The sequence below is a fragment of the Dasypus novemcinctus genome, chromosome 29 (assembly GCF_030445035.2).
Source record: "Dasypus novemcinctus isolate mDasNov1 chromosome 29, mDasNov1.1.hap2, whole genome shotgun sequence".
NCBI classification, from domain to species: Eukaryota; Metazoa; Chordata; class Mammalia; order Cingulata; family Dasypodidae; genus Dasypus; species Dasypus novemcinctus.
The window spans coordinates 85,817-100,294 of record NC_080701.1 but is presented as its reverse complement, the minus strand read 5'-3'; the positions used below and the strand labels follow the sequence as shown (position 1 = coordinate 100,294).

At 42.0% G+C, this 14,478-nt stretch overlaps 1 long non-coding RNA gene across 3 annotated transcripts in view; it reads left to right on the top strand.

The window, feature by feature from the left end:
• The window catches only part of LOC105746055 (uncharacterized), a 58,672-nt gene extending 44,848 nt beyond the window's left edge, over positions 1-13,824 (top strand). For 2 of the 3 annotated variants that reach the window (XR_011647739.1, XR_009184024.2), the window contains one exon: positions 12,046-13,824. This is a non-coding gene — a long non-coding RNA (uncharacterized lncRNA). Of the gene's footprint in view, positions 1-10,655; positions 11,006-12,045 lie in introns of those variants that run through there. The other variant, XR_009184021.2, reaches the window with a different exon arrangement.
• Positions 13,825-14,478: the final 654 nt, after the last annotated feature.

Genomic DNA, 14,478 nt, shown 5'->3' with positions numbered 1-14,478 from the left:
CCCCCCTGCCCCCCAGTTGTCTGCTCTCTGTATCCATTTGCTGTGTGTTCTTCTGTGACTGCTTCTATCCTTATCAGTGGCACGCAGAATCTGTGTTTCTTTTTGTTGCGTCATCTTGTTGTGTCAGCTCTGTGTGTGTGCGGCGTCATTCTTGGGTAGGCTGCACTTTCTTTCGCGTTGGATGGCTCTCCTTAAGGGGCACACTCCTTGCGTGTGGGGCTCTCCTACGCGGGGGACACCCCTGCGTGGCAGGTCACTCCTTGCGCGCATCAGCACTGCACATGGGCCAGCTCCACACGGGTCAAGGAGGCCCAGGGTTTAAACCGCAGACCTCCTATGTGGTAGGCGGATGCCCTATCAATTGGGCCAAGTCCGCTTCCCAAGAAAGAAGTCTTTATGAGAGGATGAAGACCATTGAAAAATTCCATAATTCATGCTGATGATGTTATTCATGAAAAATCACACAAAATCATTTCATATAGCAACATGAGTAGGACAAGTGAAAATCCACAGTGTATAAAATCCTTATTGGTTTCATAATGAAGGCATATCATCAGTGATCAATCATTCTTTAGCATTAATATTTTTATGCTGAGGAAACAACAATCTAAAGTCAATTTAGGGGAAAACGGACTTGGCCCAGTGGTTAGGGCGTCCGTCTACCACATGGGAGGTCCGCGGTTCAAACCCCGGGCCTCCTTGACCCGTGTGGAGCTGGCCCATGCGCAGTGCTGATGCGCGCAAGGAGTGCCGCCCCACGCAGGGGTGTCCCCCGCGTAGGGGAGCCCCATGCGCAAGGAGTGCACCCCATAAGGAGAGCCGCCCAGCGCGAAAGAAAGTGCAGCCTGCCCAGGAATGGCGCCGCCCACACTTCCCCTGCCACTGATGACAACAGAAGCGGACAAAGAAACAAGACGCAGCAAATAGACACAGAGAACAGACAACCCGGGGAGGGGGGAGGGATTAAATAAATAAATAAATCTTTTTAAAAAAATAAATAAATAAAGTCAATTTAGGAAACTCTGCAACTGGATTTTACATCAGAAAATTCATAGTGGAAAATAATGTACTTTATATGGACTCTTTAGCACACAATTCAGCAAAAAGTCAAGAATTTTGAACAAGACTTATTATTGAAATTATGTAGGAAAACAATGTAGAATTGTGAAGTGACATGGATATTCTGAATGATGAATTTTGTAAGAAGTAATATAAAGTAGATTAGTACTTGCATATATATATAAGCAAAAAATATTTTTTCTAATATGTCCACATTTTAAAAAATATATTTTTATTGAAGTTTCTCATTCATACATGAACATGCACAAACAATAAGTGTTTAGTAAAGATTAAGAACTTACAAAATAAACATGCATAACATCATACAGGGATTTCATACATCACCTCTCCACCAACACCTTGCATTGTTGTGAAACATTTATTATAAACTATGCAAGAGCATAGTCAAAATATTACTACTAACTATAATCTCTATCTTACATTTGGTGTATTTTCCCCCCAACCCACCCTATTTATAAAAAATGTATTTTTATTACAGAGCTTGTGAACTTACAAAACAATCATGTACAAGTGTAGAATTCCCATACAACACCCCTTCACCAACACACCACACTGTGGTGGAATATTTGTTACAGATTGAGATAATATTGTCAGAGTATTACCATCAACAATGGTCCATAGTGTACCTATAGCACACTTTTTCCATACACCCCCCCCATCAATACAGTACATCTTTGGCATTGGTGCAAGAATATTATAGTATTTCTATTAATCACAGTCTATGGGTCACACCAATTGTAGTTTTCCCATGCTTCTCCCCATTCTCACCACACTGCAGTAGTGATGTACATCTGCTCTACCTCGCAGAAGGACACTCTTGAATTTGTACCCTCAACCACAATTCTCATCCACCTCTGTGTTCACAGTGTTATTCAGTCCCTAGATTATTTTTTAGTTTTCTTGCAATTGACATTTACTTCCCCAGACTACCCTTTTCAGTCACAATCCCATTTATAAATTTTTTTTTTTAAAGATTTATTTTTATTTATTTAATTCCCCTCCCCTCCCCCGGTTGTCTGTTTTCTGTGTCTTTTTGCTGCGTCTTGTTTCTTTGTCTGCTTCTGTTGTTGTCAGCGGCACGGGAAGTGTGGGCGGCGCCATTCCTCGGCAGGCTGCTCCCTCCTTCGCGCTGGGCGGCTCTCCTTATGGGTGCACTCCTTGCGCGTGGGGCTCCCTTACGTGGGGGACACCCCTGTGTGGCACGGCACTCCTTGCACGCATCAGCACTGCGCATGGGCCAGCTGCACACGGGTCAAGGAGGCCCAGGGCTTGAACCGCGGACCTCCCATGTGGTAGACGGACGCCCTAACCACTGGGCCAAAGTCCGTTTCCCCCCATTTATAAATTATGCTTTGCTTAGTGTAATGTCTTCAAGATTCATCCATGTTACCATGTGTCCCAATTTCATTTCTTCTTACTGCAGCATAGTATTCCACTTATGTATATACCACATTTTGTTTATCCATTCATTGGTTGACGGACATTTGGTTTGTTTCCATCTTTTGGCAATTGTAAATAATGTGTTGGCCACATTTTATTTTTGTTTTTGTGCAATTCTAAATACAGATTTGAATAAATCAGAAAATAATTTTGGATGTTAACTCAAACATTTAGAACAAAATACTATGATTATTATTATATATTAATATAATATACATCTTCATGGCAAGGATGAAAGCAAATGAATACATAAACACACTTCAGAAGTAGAGTCTTATGCTACATAAATACTCTTCTTTGAAAATACTATTTAATATTGCCATTAAAATTTTAAAAGGAATTAAAAATGAAACTATTAAAATAAAATGTGCCAGGCATGGAGAATTGTAGGTTCATTGGCTAGAGAATTCCCCACAACTCAGAATCTGCCAGTGTGTCATTCCATACATTAGTATTTTATTGGGAAAAGACTTTTGCTAACAAGAACATAGAGATCACATCAAGCAAGGATATAAAAGTACATTGAAGGCTTAGTTAGTGTTTCATTTTCAGAATGCAATTGTCCAGAGTGTTCAGTTTTCAGAATGTCCAGTTTTCAGAAGGAAGGCACCTGAATCCCTTCCAATTTGTAATCAGGGGATCTTTCCATTAATATCACTGCAGCCCAGACCACAAACCATCCCTGGGGAGTGCATTCAAATGGGAAAATAGGAAGAGAATTTGAATATATTGAGATTGGGATATTGCATTTGTAGCCTAAATAGGGAACTTCCTGGTGCTTCACTTTCTCAAGGTTCAGTAGTTTCAAACATGCGTTCCAGTGCCTTGTTTTACTTACACTGTAGTGTTCAGTGCCCAAAAGCTTTTAGATGGGGTCACCATCCAGTAAGTCGTTCTTCTGATGGTCTTTATGTAGCTGTTGTTTGAGCTGTCTATTCCAGTGTCCTCTCACCCCTTTGCAAATGGGTGGGAGTGTGTCTGCTGCTAGGTCATTTGTATCATAAATTAGATCTCTAGATCTGATTGGAGTTCAGCTGTGTATCTGACCAGCTTGCAAGGTGTTCCTCCACAGCTACAACAGTGATCCCAGCTGTCACATTATACATGAGAATTGCAGTCCCATATCCAGAATATGTGTTTATGATGGTTTTTGTCTATGACAAAACTCATCTTTTATGTGTTTTGCAATTTCCTCCCTATTCCTCCATGAAGCAAGCCAAACTGTCAGAAGGCATGACTTTTCCCTTCCAGTGAATTGATATCTCTGCAGAGGCCTAAGATTTTTGCCACTTGGGCATTTGTATCTAAGGGATCCATGAAGGTTTGCATTCCCCTTTCCCCTGTCCACCCTGATGGGGACATAGGGTTTCTGATCCGTGGAGTCAAGGCGCCCTCATTTTACCCCCAACTCTCTAGTCTTGCCCCCCAACCCCCAGTCACCCCGACCAGCCCTGCAAACCGCATCAGTTTACCCCACGGTCCGAGCTGCCTCTCGTCACGTTTCCTATGCCTCTCAGGAGCTGTCGCTGTGGCCACCCCACATGCTGTACAAAGCTAGTCCTGAGAGGCTCCAATCTAGTTCCCTGCACAGGGCTCACACCCGGCTGTTCCCTTGATGCAGAGTGGAAAGGCCAGCATCTGGTAGTCCTCAAGCACCGCCAGCTGGTAAATGGCAGCCGTGCTAGCCAATCCCTTCACCCTTGTACACACTGGATCCTCCAGGAGGAGCCTCGCGGGGGAGGGAGTTGATGAAGGTCCAAGCATCTCCATGCCAGAACTCAAAATAGACCCAGTGCAGGGTCAAAGACAGAAACTCGGAGGTGGGGCCTGAGCAGCCTGTGGAAGTCGGGGGAGAGCTGGAGGTGAGACCGGAGGGCCATGCAGCCAGATGGGAGGGCAGCTCCAAAAGGGAACGCCTGCAAGCCATTAGCCTCGGATACAGGCAGTCGGGCCTGAGTGACCAGCCAAAGAAGGAGCTCGTGAGCACAAATGAGACACACAGTGCTGCTTCCACAGCATGCCAAGGACATAGTGGCCATTAGTAAAGTATTCACACACCGCCTCTTTTATCAAATTCAAACTTTTTAAAAAAAGATTTATTTATTTATTTCTCTCCCCTCCCCCCCACCCCGGTTGTCTGTTCTCTGTGTCTATTTGCTGCGTCTGTCCACTTTTGTTGTTGTCAGCGTCATGGGAATCTGTGTCTCTTTTTGTTGTGTCATCTTGTTGTGTCAGCTCTTCCTGTGTGCGGCGCCATTCCTGGGCAGGCTGCACTTTCTTTTGCGCTGGGCGGCTCTCCTTCTGGGGCGCAATCCTTGTGTGTGGGGCTCCCCTATGCGGGGACACCCCTGCAGGGCACAGAACTCCTTGTGTGCATCAGCACTGCGCATGGGCCAGCTCCACACGGGTCAAGGAGGCCCGAAATTTGAAGCACGGACCTCCCACGTGGTAGATGGCACCCAAACCAATGGGCCAAGACTGCCGCCCAAATTCAAACTCTTAAGAGAGGAGTAGTTTCACAACTTTGCTGATATGGATTTATGTAGAGTTTAGTCTCTATAATCGGGTTTAATCTTGTTCCCCCTCAATGGCATGGTATTAACGTGGTAATTGTGAAATAATATTATATTTTGAAGTAATTATAAAGCTTACAGATCTTATGTAAAAATTTTAATAACAGTATAAAGAAGTCCTGATCCCCTCACTTAGATTCCCCAGTGGTTATACTTTCACATTTGCCCCCTAACACAAAATACTCCAGTGTATGTTTCCTCAAAACAGGAGGACTCCCAAAGGTGACACAAATCCAAACCAGGAAACATCATTTCCATATATGCTCCCACCCATGGATCCTCTTCAAACTTTACCAATTGTCCCTACAGTGGGAAATTGTTTCTTTGTCCCTTTCAGTCCATGCTCCTTCAAATGGGAACTGTTCCTGAGACACTCCCTCAAGACCTTGGCAGATCTCACCGCCGCTGGCCCCACCCGGGGCTGCCCACTGCCGCCTCCCACGCGCACCAGGCTTGCATGTCAGCAGGGCTCTTCAGCCTGACGCTGCCCTTGCGTCGGGCAGCCCATCGGGAGGGACCCGACCCTGGTGATGCCAACTTGATAACTGGGTGAAGTTTCTCAACAAACACACACACACAATTGTTTTTTCCATTGTAATGAAATAGAATTTCATGTGGATATATCCTAAGAATATCATAACATGGTCCCCATCCAAATTTACAGAACACTAAATAATCTTGATAATCAATATTGCCCTGCTATTTTCTCTCAAAAAATGTACATTACCTTTAGGAAAATGAATATTCATAAGTATTCTATAAATTAGAATGTACATGAAATGAATAGTCTATTAATTAGTCATAGAATTTTTTTTACAGATTTATTTTTTTATTTCTCTCCCCTTTCCCCCCCCTCCAGTTGTCTGCTCTTTGTGTCCATTCGCTGTGTTCTTCTGTGACCGCTTCTATCCTTATCAGCAGCACCGGGAATCTGTGTTTCTTTTTGTTGCATCATCTTGTTGTGTCAGCTCTCTGTGTGTGTGGTGCCATTCCTGGGCAGGATGCACTTCGTTTTGCACTGGGCAGCTCTCCTTATGGGGCGCACTCCTTGCGCGTGGGGCTCCGCTACGCGGGGGACAACCCTGTGTGGCAGGGCACTCCTTGTGCACATCAGCACTGCCCATGGGCCAGTTCCACACGGGTCAAGGAGGCCTGGGGTTTGAACAGTGGACCTCCCATGTGGTAAGTGGACACCCTATCCATTTGGCCAAGTCCGCTTCCCTAGTCATAGAATTTAAAATCTCTCCTTTTAAAAGAAAAGATACTTAGATTATACAAATGTCACATAAAAAATATAGGGGATTCCCATATGCCCACTCCCTACACCTCCCACATTCATTTCATTTGTTTGCTTGTTTGTTTTTTTGATCTTAGGAAGCACTGGGAATGGAAACTGGGATCTTCCATGTGGGATGCTTTAGCCACATCTGCTCCCCCTTATTTTCTAATTTTGCCATTTTTCTTCTTAATCATTCATAAGTCTTTCCCTGTACACTGAGGAAGTAAAAAGTGTAATGAAAGAGAATATTCATATATGCTAAAACTCAGATTGCATAAGCAATTGATTAGTTTATGCAATTATTCTAATTAACACAGAAAATGTTTTGTATTTTAAGGACATATCTTTCAATTTATCTTGGAGGAATATTCTAGGGGTTGCTTTTTCATTTGCTACTTCTCCCTACCAAACCAACCTTAAGACACCCCTTGATTGAATTTACATTATATGAAAATCCATAGAATGATATGCCTTTATGTCAAGAAGAAGAAATACTAAAGTCATAGAAAAAGATTTAATTGCAAACAGGGCAATGAAATTTCAAAACACAGTGCTCAGAAAGGACTGCTGAGAATCTGATGTTTGGCAGGGGTAATTTGCCTGTATCTGTGTTCTTTGTCCTGGACCCACACTTGGTCACTCAACAATACTGTATTAAGAGCTTCTTCAGATAAATCAGTATTTAGTGATGTGTCCAGGAGTCAGGTCTCATTCTGAGTCCTGTCAGAGAGAGCACTGGGTCAGGCCCAGCTGACATGGGGACCTGTTTAGGTACAGACATAGCAGGAAGTCTTCAGCCAGACAGATCTACAGTACCATGCAGGCTGATGGTGATTCCATAAATGTGATTTATACTTCCCAAGGCATTAAAAATCCAAGGTGATCCATGAAGAAATTCAGCCACCAGACCAGGCAAAATGTCTTGTTACAAAAATTCACAATGTATCATTGGCTGTTGGGAAACACTTTCTGGGATTCAGTTTTCCCTCAAAGATCAGCTGTGAAATTTGTCTTCAAGAATTAATTGATGTGGGAAGCAGACTTGGCCCAGTGGTTAGGGCATCCGCCTACTACATGGGAGGTCCACAGTTCAAACCCCCAGCCTCCTTGACCCGTGTGCAGCTGGCCCATGCGCAGTGCTTATGTGCAAGGAGTGCTGTGCCCCTCAGGGGTGTCCCTCGCATAGGGGAGCCCCACGTGCAAGGAGTGCGCCCCATAAGGAGAGCCGCCCAGCGCGAAACGAAGTGCATCCTGCCCAGGAATGGTACCACACACACAGAGAGCTGACACAACAAGATGCTGCAACAAAAAGAAACACAGATTCCTGTGCCGCTGACAACAACAGAAGCGGACAAAGAAGAAGACACAGCAAGTAGACACAGAGAACAGACAACGGGGGCAGGTGGGGGGAAGGGGAGAGAAATAAATAAATAAATCTTTAAAAAAAAAAAGAGAATTAATTCATGGGAGTAGATGTAGCTCAGTGGTTGAACACCTGCTTCCTCTGTATAAGATCCCAGGTTTGATCCCCAGTATCTCCTAAAAACAAAAGAAACAAAAGAAACAAGTGGGAAAACCAGCTCTCATTGTTGAACAGCTGTTTCCCACGTACAAGGTCCAGTGTCAATCCCTGGTACCTCCTAAAATTAAAAAAAAATTAATTGACTAGGAGATAAGTTTGAATTTTAATGTAGAATTGATATTAATCTTCTAAATAGATAGTACAGTTTATCACCCAGAGAATATCTTCCACATGTTAAAAACTAGAATGTGTTCAATTTCTTCTCTTTGCTATAGGTAACACTAATTTGCTCTTAAACCTGTGAATGAGCTGTGGGTACGACTGTGTAGTGGCTAAGAAGAGACTCATCATGTTCCAAGTTGGCCACAGAACCAATTTTAGAGACAGTTTTTGTCTCATTTGTAAATTATATAATCCAACTTCAGAAAGTGCCAAGTTTCACTCAGTCATAGAGAAAACTTTTAGTTTGTTTGAGGCCCCCCTTTGTCATTTGGGCCATTTTATCTATGTGTAACTGCAGAGGGAGGTATTGAGGCATACCAGGGGCAGGAAAACCTGGTTCTCATCATCATTTGAGGTCCCAAGGCTAGGAAACAGGGGTGATCTCAGAGTCGCACTGACAAATGTATGACACTCCTTGAATGCAGGGTGTCCTCTCAGAATACATGATTGTTCTTTAAGTATTGTAACTTTTCATAATGGGCAATAGTGTGCATGGGATGGGGGGTTGATGAAACAGTTGGTTCTTCAGGGTGCCCCTGCCCCCATTTTCCTACAGTCTCTGCTGCGATGCTAAGGGAAGACAAGATGTGCCCCTCCTAATCAGGGGATCCTAGCATGGCTGCTATTTAGTCAGCCTGGACTCTTTGCTGTTCAATAAACCACATTTTGCAGAGATGATTCAAGTCATGATGATGTGCAGCATCAACAAAAGGGTGGTTTCTACTTCCCATGTGGAGCACCACAGGCAGAGTCCTCCACAGTAGATGCATTGAAACCTTGAAGGAGGGAACCCACTGTAAGTTCATGGTGAGGAACCCTGAGCGAGAGTGTTTTATTGCTATTTCATGAACAACTGCTTTTAATGTTACTTTGAGATAGTATGTGACAACATTGTTTTCCTTTAAACCTCTTCAATGTTCCTGTTAACTTGACCAACAGAAAACACTGAAATTCTCTAACAGTTTGACTTAATGTTGGCACTCTCATATGAGTTGCTAGTGTGTGCATCAGGTCAATCCTGCAAATGTTTTGGCAGTTTACACTAAAGGTGAACATAATCATGTCCTGTGACTTCTGGGTTATTTCCAAGAGAAATGCTTTCATATCGTCTCCAAACACATGGACAAGAATATCCATAGCAGCACTATTTATAATAACCAAAACCTACACTATTCAAATATGCCCCAAACAGTAGAATGGATGGATAGTAGACTCAAAATATTATACTGCAATATGAATGTGTGCACTACTGTGGCAGTTTGAGACTATATAATGAGTCCCCAAAAAGAGAAAGATTATGTTTGTAAACTAATCCATTCTTCTGGGTGTGATATCCTTTGATTGCATTAAATTCAATCACTAGCCTCTGATTGGATCACTTGGTGGGATTGCTTTGGGGCTTTTGATTTGACTACATCAGTGAGGCATGACTCAGGTCGAGTCCTCGCCCTCTTGCTGGGTCTGATATAAATGGACTCACATGGACAGACAGAAGAAAAAGGAAACCATCATGTTTGATCCTGTTGTGTAAGAGAGAGGATCACCTGAGCACAAAGCCCCCAAGAGGCAAGGTCCATAGAGCAGCTTAAGAGGAGACCAGCCCTGCTATATGCCCGATAACTTACAGCTGAACTTGGGAAGAGAGCTGAGACTTATATAGGAGGCCATGAAAAAGACAAACCCTAAGTCTGTTTGCTCAAAACTGAGCTCCAAGAGATGGTAGATTCTGGAGGTGAAGGAGAGACCTCTGCAGAGATTGGTGGCCATCTCGCTTCACCATGTGGCAATAATGCCAGGATCAATGAAAGCTGATGGTACCTCGGTTTCAACTTTTCATGGCCTTGGAACTATAAGCTTTTACTCCAAATAAATCCCTATTATAAAAGCCCACAGATTTCTGGTACTTTGCATGGACAGCCCTTTGGCAAACTGAAACAGCTACAAATCCATAAATAACTGGAACGGATTGAACAGATATCATGAGAAACAATAATAGACACAAAGAGGCATATATTCTGCAAATTCATTATTTAGACAATATAATGAGTCTGTTCTCACATGGGTTGTGGGAGCAGTTACTTTTGAATTTATTAAGTCTGAATGCGAGCACAAGGGTGGCTTGGGAGGAGATGGTAAACTAAATAAAACACTGGATTCACAGCTCACTAGAAGAAACTTGAGTTTTAACATAGTTTATAAGTCAAGATAAGTACAAAGAAGTCAATGAAGCATATATTTTACTCAGTTTGTGAAACTGAGCAACATACAAGATTCACTACTCCAGATAAAACTTGTGCTTTAACATAGTTTATAATCAAGATAAGTGCATAGAAGTGAATGAAGCATATATTTTACTCAGTTTGCAAAACTCAGCAATATAGGTGTGTTTCCTAATCAGGGTGCCAGTTGCAGTGACTTCAGTTTGCACAACTTTATCAAGACTTTGTTTGTTGTACATATTTCAATGATTTTTTTAAAAAGAGAAAACAATTTTCCAAATGCTTTAAACAACTCAATAGCCATAAATGTTTTCACACAGGATTGTAGAGTCTCTGACCATTATCCAGAACTACGCATCTTTCAGTGTGATGACACCAAGAAACCCTTCAGAACTGACCACAGTGCCTTGGCATTCACATCTAGTTGAACAAGTGGCCAAGGTCATGAAAAAACATGTGTTGAAAAGGGCTCGCCCTTGATTGTTTCCCCAGCTTGGATCTCCGGAGGTGTGCTTCTCTGGCTGTCTCTTCTTTCATTTGGGGGTAGTAGTTGGTGTTGAACACATTCCACACTGCTGATAGGCACTTTTAAAAAAAGAAGTGATAAACTGTGTGTCAAAACCCATTATCAAATCATTTTAATAATTAAAGATTTTTAGTTTTAAATGTATACTGTGCTATTTGTTGTGATTTGCCAGAGCGTATTCCTAATTTATGTCCTTCTGAGCCATAAATCGGTGACTTGAATGAACTCTTTCAATAAGTTCTCTATTAAATTACATTCTCTAAGTAACTGGAGATTCCAACAAAGTTTTTGGGATGGTGGGCACATGTATTTTCCCATTCTCAGTTTTCAAGTTTCCACAGTTCCCTTTAATTTCTGCTTCTTTCTCCATTTCCTCTTGACCATGCCATTGTTTCTTTTAAAAAATCTTTTTCCTAAGACTGTAAGGTCTGTACAATTCTACACTAGAATTCACTCATTGAAGCAGTCATTTATCATGGTATCCACTTTACCAATAAGGGAAACTTGGGGAACAGTTGATTGTGTGCATGGATTTAACACCTGAAATTGGTGGAGCTCAGCTATCAAGAAATAGTGACGATAACTTCTAAACTAGCTTGTTTGCACATCCCTGGGTTTTCGTAAGTGATAATTCATGATCATTATTAAAATTCAAATATTATATATATGCTTACAGTTTAGTTTTGAAATTCTATGAGAAGAAAATGATAAAAACTTGGAAAAGTATACAATCAAATATATCTGATGTAATTAGATGTAATTTCTTAACCTTCACTATATGAATCCTTCCTTTCTCCTCCAAATCATGAGAACATTAAAAAAAAATACATTCCGTTACTTAGAATAAAAGGGGATCTTTAAAATCAAAGTACAATTTTAAAACCTATTGTGTTATTAGAAATACTCTTCTGAAGTGTCACATACTTATCTATTTTTTAAAAAGATACTTATATCATTATCAAAGAGGCAACAACACCCATCTTAGGCCTTAGGATACAGGCCTCTCAGGAGCCTAAAGGACTAATGAGCATTAACTAGAACCAGATATATATCTAGATATACATATATCTAGAAGATGATTGCCAACTTTGCTAAATATGTGTCCTCTAATCTTAGACCAAGGTAAGGTGATTTAAGATATAAAATATGAACAGTAAATATTATTTCCCTCATTTTATTTTCAGTTGCCATGCTGAACTGAATGCATGATTTGGAAAATGACAGAACACGGCCACAAGGAGGGCATCCACTGGGCATCTGAGAGCTTCTCCAGTGTAGAGGCTGGTGTGGGGGCTGGGGGTCCGGGGCTTAGGCCTGCCTCCAGGGCCCTCGGGTCGGAAATTGTTAGGAAGCCACATGGGACACTTAGCTCAGTGAAAGCAAATTACATCATTTACATTGCTAGGCTTATGTCAGTTTGCTCCTGATTTTTGCAGACTGTGATTTGATACTAATAAGTAGGATATACCTTATAATAACTTGGTTTTTTTTGAAAGTGTATGTATCTGCACAGTCATCTGCTCTAGAAGGCCACTTCCATCATAATGGCTGAACACAATACACTGTTGAAAAGCAATTTGCTGAAAATATTTAGTCAAAATTTAATTTGTCCAATACAGCAATCTTCTACATTCACCTGCATCACTGACTTACCAGTTATTTCTGTCAATCACAAAGTGAATTTTAAGGCAATTGATACATGTATCCTTAACACCACTAAGGATAGCTGGAAATTCATTACAAGTTTCCATTTTATTTAATAGAACAAATATGATTATTGGTTGACTGTCAGAGTGGTTTAGTGTTCTAATGAACACAATATTTATCTAGAAATGTATACTTTGCCATCAGTATCCCAGTTGAATTACATACTGATATAGGAAATGCGATGCAAATTATAAAAGTAATCCACAAAAACAAAATCAAGCAAATACTGATCTGACAGTTGAGAATAGGATCATGAAAAGTACCCAGACAACACCTCGCCATAACAGAGAGCAAAGACTCCTATTTTGGAAAACTTTCTATAAAAATATCCAGTACTTAATGAAATGAGGAAACCCTGAGTGACCAGAAACACTGAGAATATCTTATAAGAAAAATCAAGACAACAAAGAATTCCAATAAACACAAGATACCTTGGTGGCAAAATCTTTGGTCCTGAAGGGATGCCACAAATAAATCATATTACTTGTACGAACATGTATTTCCCTGAGTTCAGATATGCACTAACGTGTATTTATTTTTACCAGGACTATGTCCTAATCCATTCTCTCCATTCGAGGGAGCCGGTGCAGGAGAAGTGCGCTTGCTGCTCCTGACGCCAGCCCTCCTTCATCTAACACCTGTGGCTTGATGTTCTGTGTCCTACTCGCTGCCTCCCAGAAAAGCCCTTTCCATCTTCAGGAATCACAAACCCCGTCCTTTCAGTGAAGAAAACCTGAAGAATTGATACATGTAGTATTTTAGAAATAAGTACACGGATCAGTTCGTGTGCAAATGATTTCTAAAACATGTAAAGTGCCCTCAAGTTACTCTGCCCAGTAACCGCGCATCTGTCAGCCCCAGTAAACACAGAGAACTCCCAGGATTCGACCTGGAAAGCCCAGCACCTTGGACAGGTCATCACGGAGGGCCTGGGGGCGGGGTAGGACAATGAAATGTGTCTCCATTACGGTCTAACGATCATTCTTTCTTTCTAATTGTTTTTTTAAAGTAGTGTAAAATTTAAATTCAGTGAAATGTGCCAATCTTAACTCAATTACTGTCAAATTTTTGAAACTTTCCTTTTTATAAACAGGTCTTTTCATTTTCCCTCAGTGAATACATGGGAGTAGAAAAGCTTAATCACATGGCAGGTGTATGTAAAATTCTTATTTTTTGTTTGTTTTAAACAACTATTGTGGTATTATTTACATGAAATAAAATTCATAAAATTAAAAATACAATTTTCTGTAAATGTACAGAGTTGTGCAACTTCCATCACGATCCAATTTTAGAACATTTCCATTACCCCCAATTTTCCTCTTCTAATTTGCTCCACAAGCTGCATTTGACACAGTCGATCTCACCTCCCTGAAATTCCATCAGTTGGGTTTCTGGTTCACTACACTTTCCCGTTCATTTGTTTGCATTTATCTGACTTAACTGCCCTTTCCCCTCTGCCTCCCTCCCAAGCCTCTCAGCATCAGTGTTCTCTCCAGGCTCAGCCCTTGGGCTTCTTTCCTTTCTCTACATCCTGTTTGCTCGTGGGAGCGTCTTGGCTTTCAACACCAGCTCTACTGACTTCTGCATTTATCGACCCAGCCCCATCCTTTCCACGTAGTCCTGACAGCACACAGCTGCTTCAGGACACCTCGGTGTGGACGTCCAGCCACCGGGGACCTGGGGCTGCTCCAAGAGCGGCTCCTCCCTGGCTTCCACTGTCCAAGTCCACCTGACCGCTCTGCCACCGTTCTTGACTTCTCGCTTTCCCTCCACCCCACTGCATCCCGTCTGCACAGCCTGTGTCCTGTCCTCAGAACAAGTCCACACCTGCCCCCTGCTCCTCCCCCTTTCTTCCCTGCTCAGCACTGCCTCTGACAGGACCACCGTGGTTTCCTCTTCTCCTTCTCCCT